General features: G+C 42.7%; 1 protein-coding gene across 1 annotated transcript in view; it reads right to left on the bottom strand.

Moving 5' to 3' along the window:
- Positions 1-20,001, bottom strand: part of LOC124613267 (atrial natriuretic peptide receptor 1-like) — an 839,102-nt gene that overhangs the window by 188,769 nt on the left and 630,332 nt on the right. The gene's annotated exons all lie outside the window — the stretch shown is intronic.

Below are 20,001 nucleotides of genomic sequence, written 5' to 3'. Positions count from 1 at the left end.
AATAATTATTTCTTCATACAAAAGGGGAACGTAAGAAAATAAATTTAATATATATTTTTTTTTTATAAAAGGTACACCTAAGAAAAAAGTTTAATTCATTCTCACAAAAGCTAATTCATTTTAAAAATTTTGCTGGCTCTCCAGTTCAGAGTATTTTATTATTTAACTGAGCAGTTAGAATTATGTGTATATGTATGTACTGAGCTGCAGACCTAGAAACGACGGAGAGGCTTCGTCCCCACGACAGGCTGCAGCAGTCCACTCACCCTACTGCTGCCCCACACCGAACCCAGGGTTGCTGTGTAGTTCGGCCCCCAGTTCGAGCGAATGATTTGGCCAACCATATCGTCGGTCATGAATCCCACCGCATCGAAAATTTATGGAACAAAGTCGAGAAGTCAGTTCGTGCACAAAACACTGTATCAGCAACACTTTGTTGTGGACGGCTATAGAGGGAGCATGGCTCAATATTTGTGCAAGGGACTTTAACGACCTGTTAAGTCCATGTCACGGCGAGAAAAACGAGGTCCGACACCATATTAGGAGGTATCCACGAATTTTGCCACTTAAGTTTACACATAGCACTCATACTAACACAAAAGTAACACAATTATAAAATAAAACGGTGTGTTAGCAGATGACATGTGGAGCCCTTCCATAGAGCTGTAATGACTACCAACTGGCACCTGTTAAGAACTGCTAACTAACTAGCGAATGCTAGCCGCTGTATAGGCGAAGCACCGTTCTCCACTTGATCCATGTTAAAAGCGACTAAAACTCACAAATACAGTAGATGCAAATGTAATACACAATCGCTTAACATCCATAAATTCATTTAGAAACTTTTAAAAATATCTTGGTTAGCTGATGTGGGGGAGGTGACCAAGCAGCGAGGTTTTGTGTTGTATTGTGAACGTTAAGCAACTTTGCATTATGTTTGCATTTACTGTATTTGTGAATATTAGTCGCTTTTATTATGGCTCAAGAGGGAAACGATGCTTCCCCTTTACAGAGGCTAGCTTTTGCTAGTCCGTTAGCAGCTGGTGATAGGTACCAATTGATACCCACAGCAGCTCCATCTACCAGGTTCACACGTCTTCTGGTAACGCATCATTTTATTTTATAACTATGCTGCTTTTATGTTAGTTTTTAAGGCGAAGTAGTTTTCTCATACATGCCCATTATGTTACACATTTCAGAATCTCATATCTGAAAATAGACATGTAGACTGAAACCGGACACTGGAATTAAAAGTAAATATATTATAGCCTTATGGACTGTATATTTATGGCACTGTAAAACAAAACTAAACCTGTCACACGTAGACGTTGATACCAGTGTACTTCGCTGAATCCACCAAAGTGCAATATGCAACTGAATTCGCGATCATTTCATTGTTGAGTGATACATAAACTTCCAAGCAGTACGTTATGCTGCCAACCGCAAAAACAGAAAATCTCAATTTTAAGTGCATTTCTACCCGTTAAGCTTTTGTCAGATATACGATATAGCTGTAACGCGAAATTTTGTCTCATCTAGAACACACTTCTCCGTTGGAATTTGACTTCATTATTGGCGGATTAAATTGATCGCAAAATTAGTTTTACTGACAGGATCAGTGCCTGTGAACAGGCGGAGAATGTAAGAGATGAATCTGAAAGACTTGGGAATAGACAATAAAAAATAAAAAAAATAAAAAAAAAATAGCAAAAACTTCGTTTTGGTTTTGGTGTCAAGTACCAGATATGTTGGTGTAATTATCGTTTCGCATCTCAATGTTCCCAATCCTTGATTACATCTTTAATTTTATCATAGAGTTGTAACTTCTACATCAGCAAAGAAATTGTCTCAAAATTATAATTACTTACAAATGTATTTCTTTGGAGTGTCCAACATTTAATACTAAATTTCAGTGATCATATTTTCTCTGCCTCGAGATGACTGGGTGTTGTGTGTTCATCATCATTTCGTCATCATTGACTCGCAAGTCGCCGAAGTGGCGTCAACTAAAAAGGACTTGCAACACGGCGGCCCAACTTCCCCGCATGGGGCCTCCCGGCCAACAATGCCATACGATCATTTCATTTATTCTCAGCTTGCTAATGTGTTCTTCTTTTGTATCTTATGTGAATAAATGTGTCGGATAGAAAAAAATTATCTGGGAAGTTAAAATGTGTTGCTAATTCTTTAAGCGCTAATTATCGAGCTGTTTCCATCATGTTTGAAAATTTCAACTCGTGGTACAGTGCTGCTTTTAATAAATCAACGATGTTTCTTAAACCGCTCTCCGCCATGTTCCATCATAGCACACACATCTTTCTTCAGTTGTCTGTACACCGATGCACTCATTCCACTGCATGAGGCAGGTGAGGCACGTCCATAATATACCCAGAACAAGTAAACGTGCCCAAGTGAAATTTTCGCTGAGTTACAGTGAAAAACATTGCAAATTTTATGAAGTACACAAATAATTTTTAACTAGTTATATGAGAGTTATTCCGCCTTTTGCGGCTGTAATAAAGTATTGTCTCGGCTGACCCCTTTCGTTTTTATTTAAACCATCTTCAGTCGTCAGTGTTTCGGCTCCTTCGTTGTTTCCGTGCTTTGTTCTACACACAAGCGTTGAAACAGCACTGCACTGACATACAATATTTTCTAGTTTTCATGTTATTATCTATCCACATTTACCTCGTGTACTTTGTGTTTTAATCGCTGAAGATGCTTTAAACAATAGACTCTAGTACTGTCCAAAAGACGGTGTACAGCCCGTATTATACGTAAAACTGCAACTTCGGGAGAGAGACCTCCAAAACAAAGAAGGCAACGTGTATAATTCTTAACGTTTATAGCTATCGAATTATGACACGCAGTTTGCTTCTTTTAATCGAACTATACAAGTTTCTGTGGCATGGAGCAATGTCTTCGAAGAGAAGTTCAAGACGTAATATGTGTGGAATTTGATGAAACAGTAAGAAGATAACAGCACCACAAACCACAGTGCCGTCGTGAGGGGAGAGCTCACGGAGTCTGTCCAGCTGTACCAAATGTAAAAAGCAAACAAGTAAGTCAGGTTCAGTCCCTGTGTTTTATTGTCACGGCGCAAAATGTTGACCCTGGACATTGATATGTACTATAAAATTAATCAGAGACGGACAACACTGCATGTCGAATTTCATCTGCAGTGTCGCAGTACGCGGACTTGTTATGCAGAATTTCATGTCCTTGGTCGTTGTCAGTGTTTCATTGTAGCTCTCTTGTCTAGTTTCCCACACCGATAAAAGTCCGGAGGAGTTACTTTTTGTGAGAGTGGAGACTATTTTGTGTTTCCCGGAAGACCGATCGAACGGTTTCCAGATGATCTGTCACGAAGGTCTGTAACTATCTGTGTGGAGTGGGCGAGACATCCGTCACGTTGGTACCACAGAGAATGTCGCATTTCGCTGGTATATCAACCAATAGGTGCGGCAACATATCTACTAGGAACTGTAGCTGTTTGTGGCCGTTCAGAGTCCCGTTAAAATAAAAGGATCAGTGATGTGATTCTTGAATAGTCCGCTTCACAGGATGACTGACCAATCCATTTCCGTGAGCCAGCACGGATTTTCAGCTGATCGGTAGTAGATAATGGTGAAAATGTGTTGGACACAGTTTGTAAACGATGACTCACTTGCACACCATATCTTGGGTAGAAACACCATATCACCTTGCAATTTTCGTACACACCATTCGAAGAAATGTGACCGATCTTGAAAGTCACTTCCACCAATATGTAGATAGAGCGATGTATGGACAGGATGAAATGCGTTGTAATTCAGTATTGGCATAGTTGCATTTCTCTCACTAGTTGCTGTTCTCATTCGTGGGCCTACATTGTTTCTCACACTTCCATTTTTATAATTTTTTACAATGCTTCGAAAGACAGTGCATGCGGACTTGGCAATGTCACGTTACTTTTCACTGTACGATCGCACCACACTGTCATAAACATTGTGAAAGGCTGAATAGGTTCACGAGCAAAGTGGAAGATGGCTTCACCAGCCGAACACAAGACATATTAGCTTCACCTGCCCAGGTAAACACGCGAACTGTACCAGTGTCAAGTGTTTGCTTCATTTTAGCACATTAGGAGAGACATTTGTGGGGCCTCTTCGTCTGGCCGCGGGACACTTACTGTTTGGTCTAGGTCCACACACGTGTTATCCTTGAAGTTCTATTCGAAAGGACTTTGCAGTGCCACAGAAATACTGTATGTCTATTAAAAACAACTAAAATCCTATAATGATATGGCAATTATAAAAAGTTAAAAATCACTTGCCACGTCAGATTGTTTACTGTACTGTTTGCTGTAAGACCATATCACGAGGGATACATTTGCTCGTTCTGAGATTATTTGGATTGGGCTGCGCTAAGCACTCTCACTCTGTGCAACTCAACAACGCAAACAGCGTAGACTCTTTGGTAGTGATGAATATTTTTTTTAGCTTTAATCACTCTGTAACCTTCGTCGATCTACTTTCTTGGAGATCCATGGCCTTTCAACCATTCCCGCATCCCCGCATAGTCAACATGACCACTTGAAAGTCACACTATCATTTCGCCATTTTTTACTAACTGGCCACGTTTTCACTGAAAGTGGAATGATGTAATGACAAATAGTAGATGATTTCAAATTTGCCTGCAGAAAATGCGTACTTGGGGAAATTTGGGATTGACATAGCACGTTTTCTGGCACTCGAGCGACGAAACCGAGGTGTATAGAATTGTGAAGCCAATGTAGGCAATGGAGGAAACAGCAGCACTGCCAACCGTGATGAAAATGGTCTTTCCGTCCTTCCTTATTAGTTTCGTATCGGTAATTTCCACGTAACCTTCGTATTTATTATGTACTTTCGATTAGTTCTATGGCCTCTATAGGATGAAGTTCCTGGCAAACTTTCAGTTCACCAGCGTAATTTGTTACCGCCGATAGCCGTGTGTCTGTATTGCATTCCGAATACTTGTATATCGCAAATACCTTAATTACGGAATATATGTCATAACCCTCCCGCCATGAACCATGGACCTTGGCATTGGTGGGGAGGCTTGCGTGCCTCAGCGATACAAATAGCCGTGGCGCAGGTGCAACCACAACGGAGGGGTATTTGTTGAGAGGCCAGAAACACGTGTTGTTCCTGAAGAGGGGAAGCAGCCTTTTCAGTAGTTTCAGGGGCAACAGCCTTGATGATTGGCATATCTGACCTTGAAACATCAATCAAAACGACCTTGCTCGCTGGTGCCGTGAACGGCTGAAAGCAAGGGGAAACTGCAGCCGTAATTTTTCCCGATGATATGCAACTCTACTGTATGGTTAAATGATGATGGAATCCGCTTGGGTAAAATATTCCGGAGGTAAAATAGTCCCCCATTCGGATCTCCGAGAGGTGACCACTCCAGAGGATGTCGTTATAAGGAGAAACAAAACTGGCATTCTACACATCGGAGTGTGGACTGTCAGATCCCTTAATTGGACACGCATGTTAGAAAATTTAATAAGGAAATGGATAGGTTAAAATTATATATAGTGAGAATTAGTTAAGTTCACTGGTAGGAGGAATAGAACACTTCGTCAGGTGAATACATGGTTACAAATACAAAATCAAATAGGGGTAATGCAGGAGTGGGTTTAATAATGACTTAAAAAAATATGAATGCAGATAAGCTACTGTGAACAGCATAGTGAGCGCATTATTGTAGCCAAGATAAACACGAAGCCCACATCCACCATAGTAGTACAAGTTTATATGCCAACTAGTTCCACAGATGATGGAGAGATTGAAGAAATGTATGATGAGATAAAACAAATTATTCATATAGTTGTAAGGTGCGGTTTGCTTATTCTTGAATTGAGAACAACTGTGTAAGGTGAAATGACAAGTTTAATGTCGCAATTTTTCTCACAAAATTACACGCCTTTACACAGTTTTCAACTCGACAACATAAAAACAGCACAATGGATAAGGCACCTTGCCAACATCAAAAAGTAAAATAAATTTATACACAACAACGTTAAATATTAACTCTCTGAAAGAACATTAATCCTAAACACAATATTATGAAAGTTTAATTAAAAAGTTTATTTACAAAATTACTCCTACACATACGTTAAGATGGTGGTCAGTAGCTGTGTGGGATTAGCCGAGCGGTCTCCGGTGCTGCAGTCATGGACTGTGCGGCTGATCCCGGCAGACGTTCGAGTCCTCCCTCGGGCATGGGTGCGTGTGTTTGTCCTTAGGATAATTTAGGTTAAATAGTGTGTAAGCTTAGGGACTGACGACCTTAGCAGTTACGTCCCATAAGATTTCATACACATTTGAACATTTTTTTGTTGGTCAGTACTACGAAAATCGTCCTATTCCGGTTCAAAGTTCGGTTCTATTTAGGATGGTAATCAAGTCAACAGTGGATGGTTAGTTAAGTGACAAATTTAATCGCAAGATTACCCAAGGCCGCTCGTGTTTAGAGTGGACACAAGTTGGTGAAACAACTAAGTTTACATCTCTGCACATGGTATGTACCTTAAGCTGCGACGTGCTGCCGGCTGCAAGGCCTCTCTGTCCCAGTGAAATTCCTACAAAACTAATCTGACCTTTGCTGAACTTTCCAGCAGAAACTTTCCCTATGTTTCTCGATATGCGAGAAAACATGTACTCAGCCCTAGTTTTATTATGTGGCGATATACACGTGCATAGTTGGAGCAGCGTGCATATTATAGTGCCCTCTCAGTTCTCACAAGAACAGTTAACTAATTTGGCTGGTTCGTTTCTCCACAGTTGGAGCCAAGTGTTGCTACAACTAATTTCTAGCTGAAGTGCAGCCACTGTGAATGCAGTGTCCAAACAACTTTCTTCTCTGCGTCACACAGAGCATTAAGCGCTCCATTCTGCACTTGACGCCAGTTTAGAGAAGAGTCTCCTAGAAAATTTCTCTCATACTCTACTCATGGCAGAACTCCCTCCTTCCACTTGGGTTCCTTTTTCACGTCACAGCCCTTTTCGACCAATAGGAGCGTTCCTCTTATTTTGTAGAAACTCTCTCTACCAATCGCAATGTCCCTTCTATCAAACTGCATCGAAACATCAGTATTTTTCTCCTTCCTAGTGCATTTCCGCCAATCGAACGTTTCGTTCCCATTCTAGACACCTAAAGTACATTGACCTTTCCGTGTGTCATACTTGCTGGACGAAATGAGTCACTGGCTCTTGTTTGTTAAGACATCAAGCGATCACCAACATAATAGTGGAGGGACGCGTGGGGAATAAAAATCGTAGAGGGAGACCAATAGATGAATACAGTACGCAGATTCAGAAGGGTATAGATTGTAGTAGTTACTCGAACACGGAGACGCTTGCACAGGATGGAGTAACATGCACAGCTGCATCAAACTAGTCTTTGGACTGAAGATCACAACAACAACAACATGTCACATTTATCTGGAAAATATTTCCACTGAATAACGGAACTCACCGTTTTCAGTACGATTAAACAACTCATTGTGGTTTCGTCACCTGAATTCAGTTTTATGTTATGAGTATTTAAACCAGTCCCGTGTTGTTTCCAGCGGAGTTAGACGCATGTAAACAATGATGCAGCATAAATATGATGACATTAGCAATATGGGGCGATGACCGCGAGATGCAATGGAAAAGTGTCACCACGAAGATTTTTAAGAACATACTTTGCATGTCCCAGTACAATACTGGGAATGGGTACTTCGTTTTGATACCATCCACTTTAATCTATTCGATTTGCGAACGGAATGAGGGAAAGATGGTTGTCTATGTATTTCGGTACAAGCAATAATCTCTCTAATTTTGATTCTCACGGTACCTAAGCAAGGTACACGACGGAGCCAGCAGGACTCTTTCATAGCCCACGAGAATAACGTCGCCTTTTTTTCAGATATTTAAGTTGCCTGACTATCTCTGTGACACTTTCGTCTGCCTATATCGTGCTGATACGATGTCTTCAGCGCACCTACGAATTCCTGCGATGTACTCAGTCGTACCTACCTGATAAAGATTTCAAAACGAGGGAGACCTGGTCGCACTACTGCCTTGAATAAATTTTATTGTGCAGACGAAATGCACATTCAAAAAATACTGTAACACATCTGTCTCTCTTTTGTTTTCACCACGTTTCAGTTTTATATATTCGTCCTACGTCGTACTACTTCGTCATATTACAGCAGGATAATTATATTATTTTGACAGACCGTAGAACAATAGCCACATATCTTGTAATGATATACTAACAGCCTCTTTCTCTCCCCTATGGACATTATTTTGTATTTATCCGCATTTACAGGGAGCTGCCAATTAGTACGGTAAGTGAAGATACTGTCGAAGTCCTCTTGTATATCCTTTCAAAGAAGTAGTCTCCTGTAGACATCACTAGCAGTAAGTGTGAAGTGCTATCTGAAAGTGACGTGATCCTTTGAGCTACTGCAACAAATTTGTTCTGCCGGAAATTCTCCGGCATCTTGGACCAGGTACAAGTAGATACAGAATAATAGATGGCTCTTAATCGCGAGTAGTTAGAAATTATGGAGAATAACGTCAGAGAAATGGTGACAAGGATGGGAAGGAGAGCCTTGTGTACCCAGGCGCCGGGTGAAGACAAGGGCAGGAAGGAGACAAGGGGCCGCCTTCTAGTTACGATCCGTTACGCAGTTGCAATCCGTCGGAAGTTTCAAAACAGCTCAGTCCATCGCAGAGTGAAAGGTCAGTCCCGATCAGCACTGTGAGGCAATGTTTCATTATTGCCCTTTCACCTTGTCTTCAGCTGTTGGAAACTGTGAAATTTTCGGTGACAATAAGTTTAGCATCTCGCTGAAAAAATTAAAGCAGCAGAGTTTTGCACTTTGCGTTTAAAATATAATATCTGCATCATGTTACGAAAGCGTGTGTTTGTTACTGGACCCGACACTTATTCTGATTGACGGTGATACTGACAATATGGCAGTAACAGAAACAGTTGTCTCAGTCTTTCATGAACGAATCAGCAGACTACAATTACGCCGCCACAGATGACTATGACACTGACAAAGAAAAGTAGTTGTATGGATAAATGCAACTAAAAATGGCGAGCGGAAAAGCATGACCAATGATGTTGGTCGCAAAAATTCGACAACTGTAATGTGTAAATACTGCCAACAACATTGCTGTCTGTTCCGTCTATGCGACATCAGTAAATGTTAAACTTTTTATGTTCTACGAATATCCGTTAAGAGCGTGTCAACATGTTCAAGCAAATGTGTATCTTTCTTTGGTTCGAGTAGACCTAACGGGAACTGAGACAACGCGGTATCGTGCTTTTCACTTAACGCTGATCTTTGCAGTCTCGGCCACAGCGATTTACAGGGTTCTAAAAGATAATTGTTTACAATGTACCACAGTGCTGTAGGTGAAATCGAGACGAACAAATTGACGCAGGACATTTGTGGTCTACCAGGTCTGGAAGTTACCTCAAAAGCTACCTAAGCTATAGGACATAGGCACCGCTTAGAGTTCGCCTGAAATCTTCCATCAATATTAAAAACAGATTGTTCTTGAACTTGCAAAATGTAAAACTGACGTTTGTGTAAATTTTACTTAAGATATAGTGAATTTTAACAGCATAAAATTAACAATTACATCGTTTTATTTGTGTGGACTTCTTCCTGTTGAACTATGGTGTTTGTACAGGTTAAGTGTAGACGGCATTGTAAGCGTGATTAGCTTCCGCATAACATTACAAAAGTCTTTCTTCTCCCAACAGCGTCACGAATAGTTTCAGTAACTAATGTTAACGGAAACGCCGCCTAGGCCGGTGGCGTAGGGAAGGGAGACGATATTGAAAGTCTCGCGTGGCGCCGGTGCGATAATAGAAGCAAAAACGTTCCAGTAAACATGGATTCACAATCGGCAGCGAGTGTACCGTTACGAGTCGGCACAGACTTCAGTATGAAGTGTTTAATGTAATACAGTTTGTCTCGATTTCCCCTGCACTAGTCTGGTACATTGTATAGAGTTAGACTTGGCCGATGGGCAGCCACTGCGAGATGACAGCAGCTGCTTTGTCAAAAGCTTCGTCCCACTTTATTTCAATAATACGAAAGAAGAAAATAATAATAATCTTGAAGAGCTTTGTACCTGATGTCAAGAAAAGTTGATAAGATGGTGTGTGATTCCGGAAATAATATTTCAAAGGAAATATCTGAAACTACGTGCTCTTATTGGTGACGAATTCCATGTATTTGAATTACGTTGAAATAAGCTACTAGATATTCTTTCGGACAACAACAAATGAATTTTGCATATATGAAAAACTTGAAGTTTGCTATTCAAAGAATACAATATAGCCGGCCGGAGTGGCCGAGCGGTTCTAGGCGCTACAGTCTGGAACCGCGCGACCGCTACGGTCGCAGGTTCGAATCCTGCCTCGGGCATGGATGTGTGTGATGTCCTTAGGTTAGTTAGGTTTAAGTAGTTCTAAGTTCTAGGGGACTGATGACCTCAGAAGTTAAGTCCCATAGTGCTCAGAGCCATTTGAACCATTAGTACAATATACTCCATTTGTGATAGTAATTAGTAGCAGATGTGTTTGTCTGAGGTGCTACGAAGCATTAATTGTGAATGAAACACACTAAACGAGAAACACAGCGTAATATCAGTGATGATTAACTGCAGTAACAGATGACAGCGACCCATATCTAAAAGTACCGGAACGGAAATAAAGCATCTCTCTCTCGGACGTTAACACGGCAAGGATGACACTCTGACGGGAGCACAGTTGACCTTGTCGTGTATGGAAACTTGGATAAACATTTTCAGGGTTCTGCGAGCTTCCAAATACTCCATTTGAGCGCTGCGGGCCTACGCGAGGTCCGTTAGCTGGATGTGGATTAGGCAAGCGACCTGGAACGCCCCACAGTCCCCATTAAACGTGATGATCCGGCAGAGCAGTGAAACTGCCCATTAAGTTAAAACACCGATGCGCCATTAAGCACGTTCTTTGCGAACATACGACTGGTCCGAATCCTGCATACGCCGAATGTCCCCACTACGGCCACCATGAAAACTGACGAATTTAGCTACGAACTTGCAGTGCTAGGCTCGTAAAGCGCCCTGCAATGATTTCGCAAGTGGACGTGGTGTCTGTGTGTCACACACTCTGGCACCTGATACTTTATTTTACCCATTTCACCATCTTACTGACGGTATGGTGTTAACACGATAACAGTGACTCTGAAACGGCGGAGGTTTGTATGCGGTAGTGTGCTGCTCAGAGTGGCACTGGACCACATACTACACACGTTACGTACTATCGGTAACGTGACTTGACTGACAGCATTTGCAGATGACGTGTTGTCTGTCGCTGAGGCAAGTCGAGAGCACTTTCGCTAGTGTAATGCCTGCATTCCGTGAACGACGAGCGCTTGGTGGCAAGATATGAAGGTACATCCTAGATGAATGTCATATAGAGGAGGCAGGGAGAATAGGTGCAAAGTGATGCACGTACTACATGCACAGAAAATCGACAATTTCGACTTTTGTTGAAAACAATGAAGGCATACCACCAATATACAGGGCGTATCGTAATTAACAGCGAAAATTGACATGGTAAAAGTATACCGGTGCGGCAATAGAAGCAAAAACGACCTAGTAAGCATGGATTCGCAATCGGAGGTGAGTGTACGGTTGCGAGTAGGCACAAACTTCAGTATGAAGTATTATCCTAGTTAGCACAAATGTGTTTCAAACGTAAACTTTTCGTCTAACGGCTCATCTAACTCAATTCAGATTTCACTCCTAGCCTAGCAAGAAATGGAGCATACAACAGACTGTAAGTGCAAAGAATAAATAAGCAAAGAAATGACTGAAATAAACATCAGGTGCATAGCGAACATTAGAAGTGCTCCAAAATTCTTATCCACAATATACGGTAGATCCAACAGAGTGAATAAACGCTTAGCCATTTGGTAAAGAACGGGACAGAAATAGGACCCAGAAAACTGGAATGGCCTATCAATTATCGAAGAACATTTACAAATCTGTCGTAGTAGAAACAAAAATCCACCATTACAAGACTGTTACTAACCCAGAGTGTTTTTGCGCGACGGGATTTTTAGTCCTTATCCAACAGGGAAAAACTGAAGAGCTGGAGAAAAAAGAAAAGTTGGTAGTAAGGAAAGGTTGGGAGTGGGTGGATGAGAAGAAATAATTGAGTAATCTACGTCCCAAACTGGAAAACTATCTGATGCTCACAGGGAAAGGAGTGTTTGCTTTCAGGATCACTTAATATGAACGACCTCAGAAAGACTCATTAAAATTTTTGTGCCCATTTCGACACAAATACTAAAATCCAATTCAGATGGCTCAACGGAAGTGAAAAAGGATTTACAAAAATAAAGCAACGAAAGCAAAAATTCTAGACAGGCAAACTTTTCGAAACCAGATTAGGAAGCTTGGTGTTTTTCAGGAAAGTATCAGAATGCTCATTGCTATAACTGAGCCGTGCGTGGCTCGTGTTCCCGCCATCATGTATTTTACACCCTGTTTTTAACGTACTTCCACCTCACTACGTTAATTTAAATTACTACCGTCACCGAGTCGCTGCTTTGCCTGACCGTGAGCGCCGCTAGCAGCGCGTATCGATATATCCCATCTCGTAGTAGCTTTGTTTAACTGCTATTGCTTCACAGTCGTTGTCTGTCGAAGTCAGTTCGGATACAGAGTTCGGGTCGCGAGTTCGGGTCTGCCAGTCAGTTGGAACGCGTCTGGAGCGCAGCCCGGACCTGCCTGTCGGGGAGTTGTAATGCGGCACTAGTGCAGTCGGGTTGGAGCAGCAGTGAGGTCTGCGTCCACAAGGCTCGCCCGACCATTGCCGCGAGGCATCACTTGAGCCGAGCCACTCTCTTGGTGGATCGTCGGTCGGTCGTCCTACCGGACGATGCCTTTTGGCTCGCCGATCGTTCATGAGTCGGCTGTGTGTGCGTGTGCATCGACTCCCGATTTGACTTCGTGGATGCTTAGTTACTGTTCAGTATCGTTCAGCTCTTCGTGCAAGTGTTTGTCAGGTTGTGTGTGTAGTTGGCGTTATTTCCACTGACGACTATTTTAGATGTAGTCGGCATTCTGAGAGGAGTCGGTCGGTTGCTGCGGACCAGGGAAGTTAACTCCGCGCAGTGCAGTCGGCTGGGTCCGCTGGCGGTCCCCGCGCAGTGTCGGAGCGTGTGTGGAGCTGTCCGATCGCTACGAGCTTCGTGGTTCACCGACCCAGGACGTCAAAGTTGAGTAGGGGTTTCAACTATCCAAGCCACTTTCATTCACGTTGTGTGGTTCGTTTCGGTGGTTCGCTGTTGGGGAGGTTTTCCTGTGGGCAAAAAATGGTTCAAATGGCTCTGAGCACTATGGGACTCAACTTCTGAGGTCATCAGTCCCCTAGCACTTAGAGCTTCTTAAACCTAACTGACCTAAGGACATCACACTCATCCATGTCCGAGGCAGGATTCGAACCTGCGACCGTAGTGGTCTCGCGGTTCCAGACTGTAGCGCCTAGAACCGCACGGCCACTCGGGCCGGCTGCTTGAGCAACACCGAGTGTTTCTATTGCTGAAATTTAGCCACTATGCGGTGCAATTAACTATATTGGTTAACTACAATTTGAGTGCACCACCGGAATTTTCTGCCTTGTTGTCGTTAGTGTTCCGTTTACCTGCCCTGGCCACTAACGTAATTTCAGGCAGCGTCCTTTCCTCACCTGTTGTTGCTGTCCAACATGGTGTGTAGTTTTGACAGCTAATACATATTTCATTGTGGATAATCTAGTTCTTAACCTTTCGTGTTTCATTTCTTATGTACTGATTGGTGGCAAGCAAGTCGTTGTGTCGGTTGGTCCGTGGCTGCCCCTTGGTTGGGTTCTGACGGATCAAGTGTAGTCGGGCTCACCTCCTGTCTCGCCTAAGTGAAAGAGGGCAGACAGACCTCGCTGGAGGCTTCTGAGTGCCGTTTTCTTTATTGTCCATCTCACCGGTGTTTGTATGTTAATGAAACTTTTGTTTGTTTATGTATTTTTGAATTTTGGAAAATGAATTGGGGTGCCTTAAGCCGCTTAAAACCTTATTCTTGACATTACCCTTTAAGCAAAAACATTGCGGCCTTCTGACTTAAAAGGTTATGGTAATTTATTCTAAAATCTTGAAAATTTTATTGTGGGCCTTCAGCCGTTTGTATTGCATCTGTGTTAATTATTTTATTTGCAGTTTTAGCTGCATGTTTTTACCACTTGAGATTTATCTTGTTGCTTTAAGATTTCTTGTTTGGAAGTCTTCAGCCGTGAAATAATTGTCTTTTTGAACCTCGTAGTGCTAAAGGTTCGGCTATGTGTCGTTTTGGCTTAAAGGTGTTATTAAAGTACAGTAAATTGCAATTTTGAGTGAACCTGACTGACAGCTTATTTGGACCTTTCCACAATCCTGATCACCTGTAATGCGCAACAGGTTTAGCGGGCGTCTTAGTAACGACAGATGAAGGAAGAAGTACCGGAAAAACCGAAAATCAGGATAGAAGACAAAATCATGAGCTACGTACTTCACGTGGTCCACACATGGCCGAAATCGTAGAAAGAAGAAGAAACGTGAGGTGCAGGCTGCGTAACAAACGGGTATGCCCATAGCACTTCATATCCAGCCGTTATCATTCACTGAGGCGTGTTACTATCGAAACCCGAAGATGAGAAATGTACAAGTGCTCGGTTAACGCACCAACAACGTGCACAACATACACTAACGGAAATGAAAAGAGTTACAGAATGCAACACCAGTCCGTTTTTGATGCAATAAGACAGACAGAGTTACGAATAAAAGAGATGTTTATTCAGTAGGTGACCGGTTTCGGGATATTACCTATTTTTCGAACCAACCAAGGCTTACAAAGTTAAATGTATGTCCAAAATAAAATGAAATAATGCCGATACATAGATACACATACGTCTAGTCCCAAGCGAACATCAATCAAGTTCGTTGACACATTCAGTAATTATCAAATCAGTCCTATTCTCATACCCAATATCCCCTTACACCAGAGATCCTAACGTTGAAGAAGTATGGATCAAATATCTTTCCGACGGTTCGTGGCGACACTGCTGTAACCTCTGCCCGGGTTTCAGATGTTCTCATTCGTCTATTCGTCAGATCCAGTCGAACTGTCCTACCACCTGCTGGTGTGCTGTAGCGATCCTGGGGGGACGCGCGCCTGTACTGCCTGCCGCGCCTCCCCCCCCCCCCCCCCCCCCCACGCCCACCAGACCATCAGTCGCTCTGCAGTCACTGTGCTACACCCAGCCAGCTGCCTGCGCGATCTGTCGCTATGACGCTCCCCTGTCCCTCACGCGAATGCTTTCAAAATGTCTGACCGATGGTGATAAGCTGCACGTGCTGTGTGGCCAGTGTACTGCCCTTCCCACATTCCTAACTGACGCCCAGTAAAGAGAATGCCGATGGCAAGGCGGTGGAACGTGGTTTCATGCAGCAGATGTTTAAACATTGAACTGATGACCAGATATGGAATCAGAGCCGCTCCAGTACTGTGAAGAACAGTTGTCTGCGTAACTTTTTAACGCGTGAAATTTCAATAACTGTTTTATAAGTTTTGGAAGAATGGACATTTTAGAATTTTCAACATTCATTTCATGTAAGGTCTGCAAAAAGGTAACAATTTAAAGAGATGGGACCTGGATAAACTGAAAGAACCAGAGGTTGTACAGAGTTTCAGGGAGAGCATAAGCGAACACTTGACAGGAATGGGGGAAAGAAATACAGTAGAAGAAGAATGGGTAGCTTTGAGGGATGAAATAGTGAAGGCAGCAGAGGGTCAAATAGGTACACAGACGAGGGCTAGTAGAAACCCTAGGGTAACATAAGAAATATTGAATTTAATTGATGAAAGGAGAAAATACAAAAATGCAGTAAGTGAAACAGGCAAAAAGGAATACAAACGTCTCGAAAATGAGATCGACAGGAAGTGCAAAATGGCTAAGCAGGGATGGCTAGAGGACAAATGTAAGGATGTAGAGGCTTATCTCACTAGTGGTAAGATAGATACAGCCTACAGGAAAATTAAAGAGACCTTTGGAGAAAAGAGAACCACTTGTATGAATATCAAGAGCTCAGATGGAAACCCAGTTCTAAGCAAAGAAGGGAAAGCAGATAGGTGGAAGGAGTGTATAGATGGTCTATACAAGGGCGATGTTCTTGAGGACAATATTATGGAAATGGAAGAGGATGTAGATGAAGATGAAATGGGAGATGCGATACTGCGTGAAGAGTTTGACAGAGCACTGAAAGACCTGAATCGAAACAAGGCCCCGGAGGTAGACAACATTCCATTAGAACTACTGACGGCCTTGGGAGAGCCAGTAATGACAAAACTCTACCATCTGGTGAGCAAGATGTATGAGACAGGCGAAATACCCTTAGGCTTCATGAAGAATATAATAATTCCAATCCCAAAGAAAGCAGGTGTTGACAGATGTGAAAATTACCGAACTGTCAGTTTAATAAGTCACAGCTGCAAAACACTAACGCGAATTCTTTACAGACGAATGGAAAAACTGGTAGAAGCCGACCTCGGGGAAGATCAGTTTGGATTGCATAGAAATGTTGGAACACGTGAGGCAATACTGACCCTACGACTTATCTTAGAAGAAAGATTAAGAAAAGTCAAACCTACGTTTCTAGCATTTGTAGACTTAGAGAAAACTTTTGACAATGTTGACTGGAATACTCTCTTTCAAATTCTGAATGTGGCAGGTGTAAACTACAGGGAGCGGAAGGCTATTTACAATTTGTACAGAAACCAGATGGCAGTTATATGAGTCGAGGGGTATGAAAGGGAAGCAGTGGTTGGGAAGGGAGTGAGACAGGGTTGTAGCCTATCCCCGATGTTATTCAATCTGTATATTGAGCAAGCAATAAAGGAAACTAAAGAAAAGTTCGGAGTAAGTATTAAAATTCATGGAGAAGAAATAAAAACTTTGAGGTTCGCCGATGACATTGTCATTCTGTCAGAGACAGCAAAGGACTTGGAACAGCAGCTGAACGGAATGGACAATGTCTTGAAAGGAGGATATAAGAAGAACATCAGCAAAAGCAAAACGAGGATAATGGAATGTAGTCAAATTATGTCGGGTGATGCTGAGGAAATTAGATTAGGAAATGAGACACTTAAAGTAGTAAAGGAGTTTTACTATTTGGGGAGCAAAATAACTGATGATGGTCGAAGTAGAGAGGATATAAAATGTAGACTGGCAATGGAAAGGAAAGCGTTTCTGAAGAAGAGAAATTTGTTAACATCGAGTATAGATTTAAGTGTCGGGAAGTCGTTTCTGAAAGTATTTGTATGGAGTGTAGCCATGTATGGAAGTGAAACGTGGACGATAAATAGTTTAAACAAGAAGAGAATAGAAGCTATCGAAATGTGGTGTTACAGAAGAATGCTGAAGATTAGATGGGTAAATTACATAACTAATGACGAGGTATTGAATAGAATTGGGGAGAAGAGGAGCTTGTGGCACAACTTGACTAGAAGAAGGGATAGGTTGCTTGGACATGTTCTGAGACATCGAGGGATCACCAGTTTAGTATTGGAGGGCAGCGTGGAGGGTAAAAATCGTAGAGGGAGACCAACAGATGAATACACTAAGCAGATTCAGAAGGATGTAGGCTGCAGTTGGTACTGGGAGATGAAGAAGCTTGCACACGATAGAGTAGCATGGAGAGCTGCATCAAACCAGTCTCAGGACTGAAGACCACAACAACAACAAAGGTCTTGAACTGTTTACTGGTGACAGTGTCTAAAATTTATGTTACGCAAAGCTCTCCAGTGCCATAATTAGAATACCAAAGTACTAATAACACTAAAGAAATATCCATAATAATTATTCTTTGCGAGACATTTCGATAGTAGAGGTTACAGATGCGACTGGCAGGGTAACAGGACCGAACTAGATTGTTACAGAAAAGGTTCAGACTCTATACGACGAGTGATGCACAGGGTGACAATTACTTAACTATATGGGAAAAACGTATATTAGTTAGAAAATACGGAGTGCACACACTTTATTCAACGTCACTAAAGATATTAAAAAAAAATGGTTCAAATGGCTCTGAGCACTATGGGACTCAACTGCTGTGGTCATCAGTCCCCTAGAACTTTGAACTACTTAAACCTAACTAACCTAAGGACATCACATACACCCATGCCCGAGGCAGGATTCGAACCTGCGACCGTAGCAACAGCGCGGCTCCGGACTGGAGCGCCTAGAACCGCACGGCCACCGCGGCCGGCTAAAGATATTCAGATTTAGGTTATAATATGTTCGATATGCCTGCCATCATCGGCGATGATGTGGCTCAGACGAATAGCGAAATTCTGTGAGATCTGCAGAAGTTTCTGAACAACGATGCTGTCGATGGCTTCCTGAATGGCTGTGTTCAGCTCATAAATGGTTTTGGGGTTATTACTGTACACTTTGTCTTTAATGTTGCCTCACGAAAAGGAGTCGCATGGGTTGGATCCGGAGAATATGGCGGCCTATCGAGACCCATGACAGTGGCCTTTGGGTACCCCAGAGGCAGAATGAAGTCCCCAGAGTGCTCCTACAGGTCATCAAACACTCTTCTCCTTCGATGGGGTTGAGTTCAGTCTTGCATGAACCACATCTTATCGAAATCAGGAATTATCTTCCAAAACCTTCACGTACCATTCGGTAGTCATTGGACCATCGAGGAATATCGCACAGATTATTCCGTGACTGGAAACTGCACACCACACAGTCACCGGTTGGCGGTGAAGAGATTTCTCGATTGCGAAATGCTGATTCTCAGTCCCCCAAATGTGCCAATTTTTCTTATAGTTGAATCCATCCAAATGAAAGTGGGCTTTGTCGCTAAACCAAACCATATTCACATCAAAGTCCTGTTCGACATCTCTGTGAACAACTGTGTTAGCCAAACACAACCGCTGTTCCATGGCCCTGGGGCTTAATGGATGATGGTTTGTGTGGGAAGAGGTGCAGGTTTTAAGCAACAAATTGTCACAGTGTCTCCCGGTTGATTGCCTACTGTAGTGCAGCTCATCTGATCGATTTCCTGAGGCTGGTTTGAAACACGGCGTTTCTCTTCTCAATGTTTCAGGCGTCTTCACTTTGTTTTAGACGACCGACATTGCCAACACTGTCATCACGAACGGTATCCGTTCTCTCAAATGATTGTAGCACGTGGGGGCTCAAACCGTACTGATTCCTCGAATACAGTGTTTAGGTAAACTTCGTTTGTGTATTGTCACATATCTAATATCTCAAATTCATCTTGGAATCACGATTCTCCCTACCTTTAATATACTTAAGGTGAAAGCCATTATGGCTTCTTCGATAAGCCCGTTGTCTGTTTGTTTCTTAACCTTCCTCAGTTGCTATTGGAACTCTAATTTCCTTTACGTCGACGAAGTGCTACACCTTCGTTACTAATTTCGTAGCACGTGTTGCCCTACAGGGCAAGGTTAAAACATGTGCAACCGGCATAACTGTCCAAATCATAGCAAGAATGCCCAACAGTAAAGAAAGCTAGTCCGAGAATCAGGCATGAATGATTAAACAAATTTAATCATTTGTATTGTATTGTATGTTAACCGGGGACATAGAAAGGACGGAGAGGTTCCGTCCCTGCCGTTGCCGCAGTGGTCCACAACCCCACGCCGACTACCGCAGTCCACTTCACCCCTCCGCCGCCCCACGCCGAACCCAGGGTTACTGTGCGGTTCGGCCCCCTGTGGACCCCTCAGGGAACGTCTCACACCAGACGAGTGTAACCCCTATGTTTGCGTGGTAGAGTAATGGTGGTGTACGCGTACGTGGAGAACATGTTTGCGCAGCAATCGCCGACATATTGTAACTGAGGCGGAATAAGGGAGACCAGACAGCATT

Source organism: Schistocerca americana, chromosome 4, assembly GCF_021461395.2.
Source record: "Schistocerca americana isolate TAMUIC-IGC-003095 chromosome 4, iqSchAmer2.1, whole genome shotgun sequence".
Taxonomy (NCBI): Eukaryota; Metazoa; Arthropoda; class Insecta; order Orthoptera; family Acrididae; genus Schistocerca; species Schistocerca americana.
This window is presented reverse-complemented; position numbering and strand designations above follow the sequence as displayed.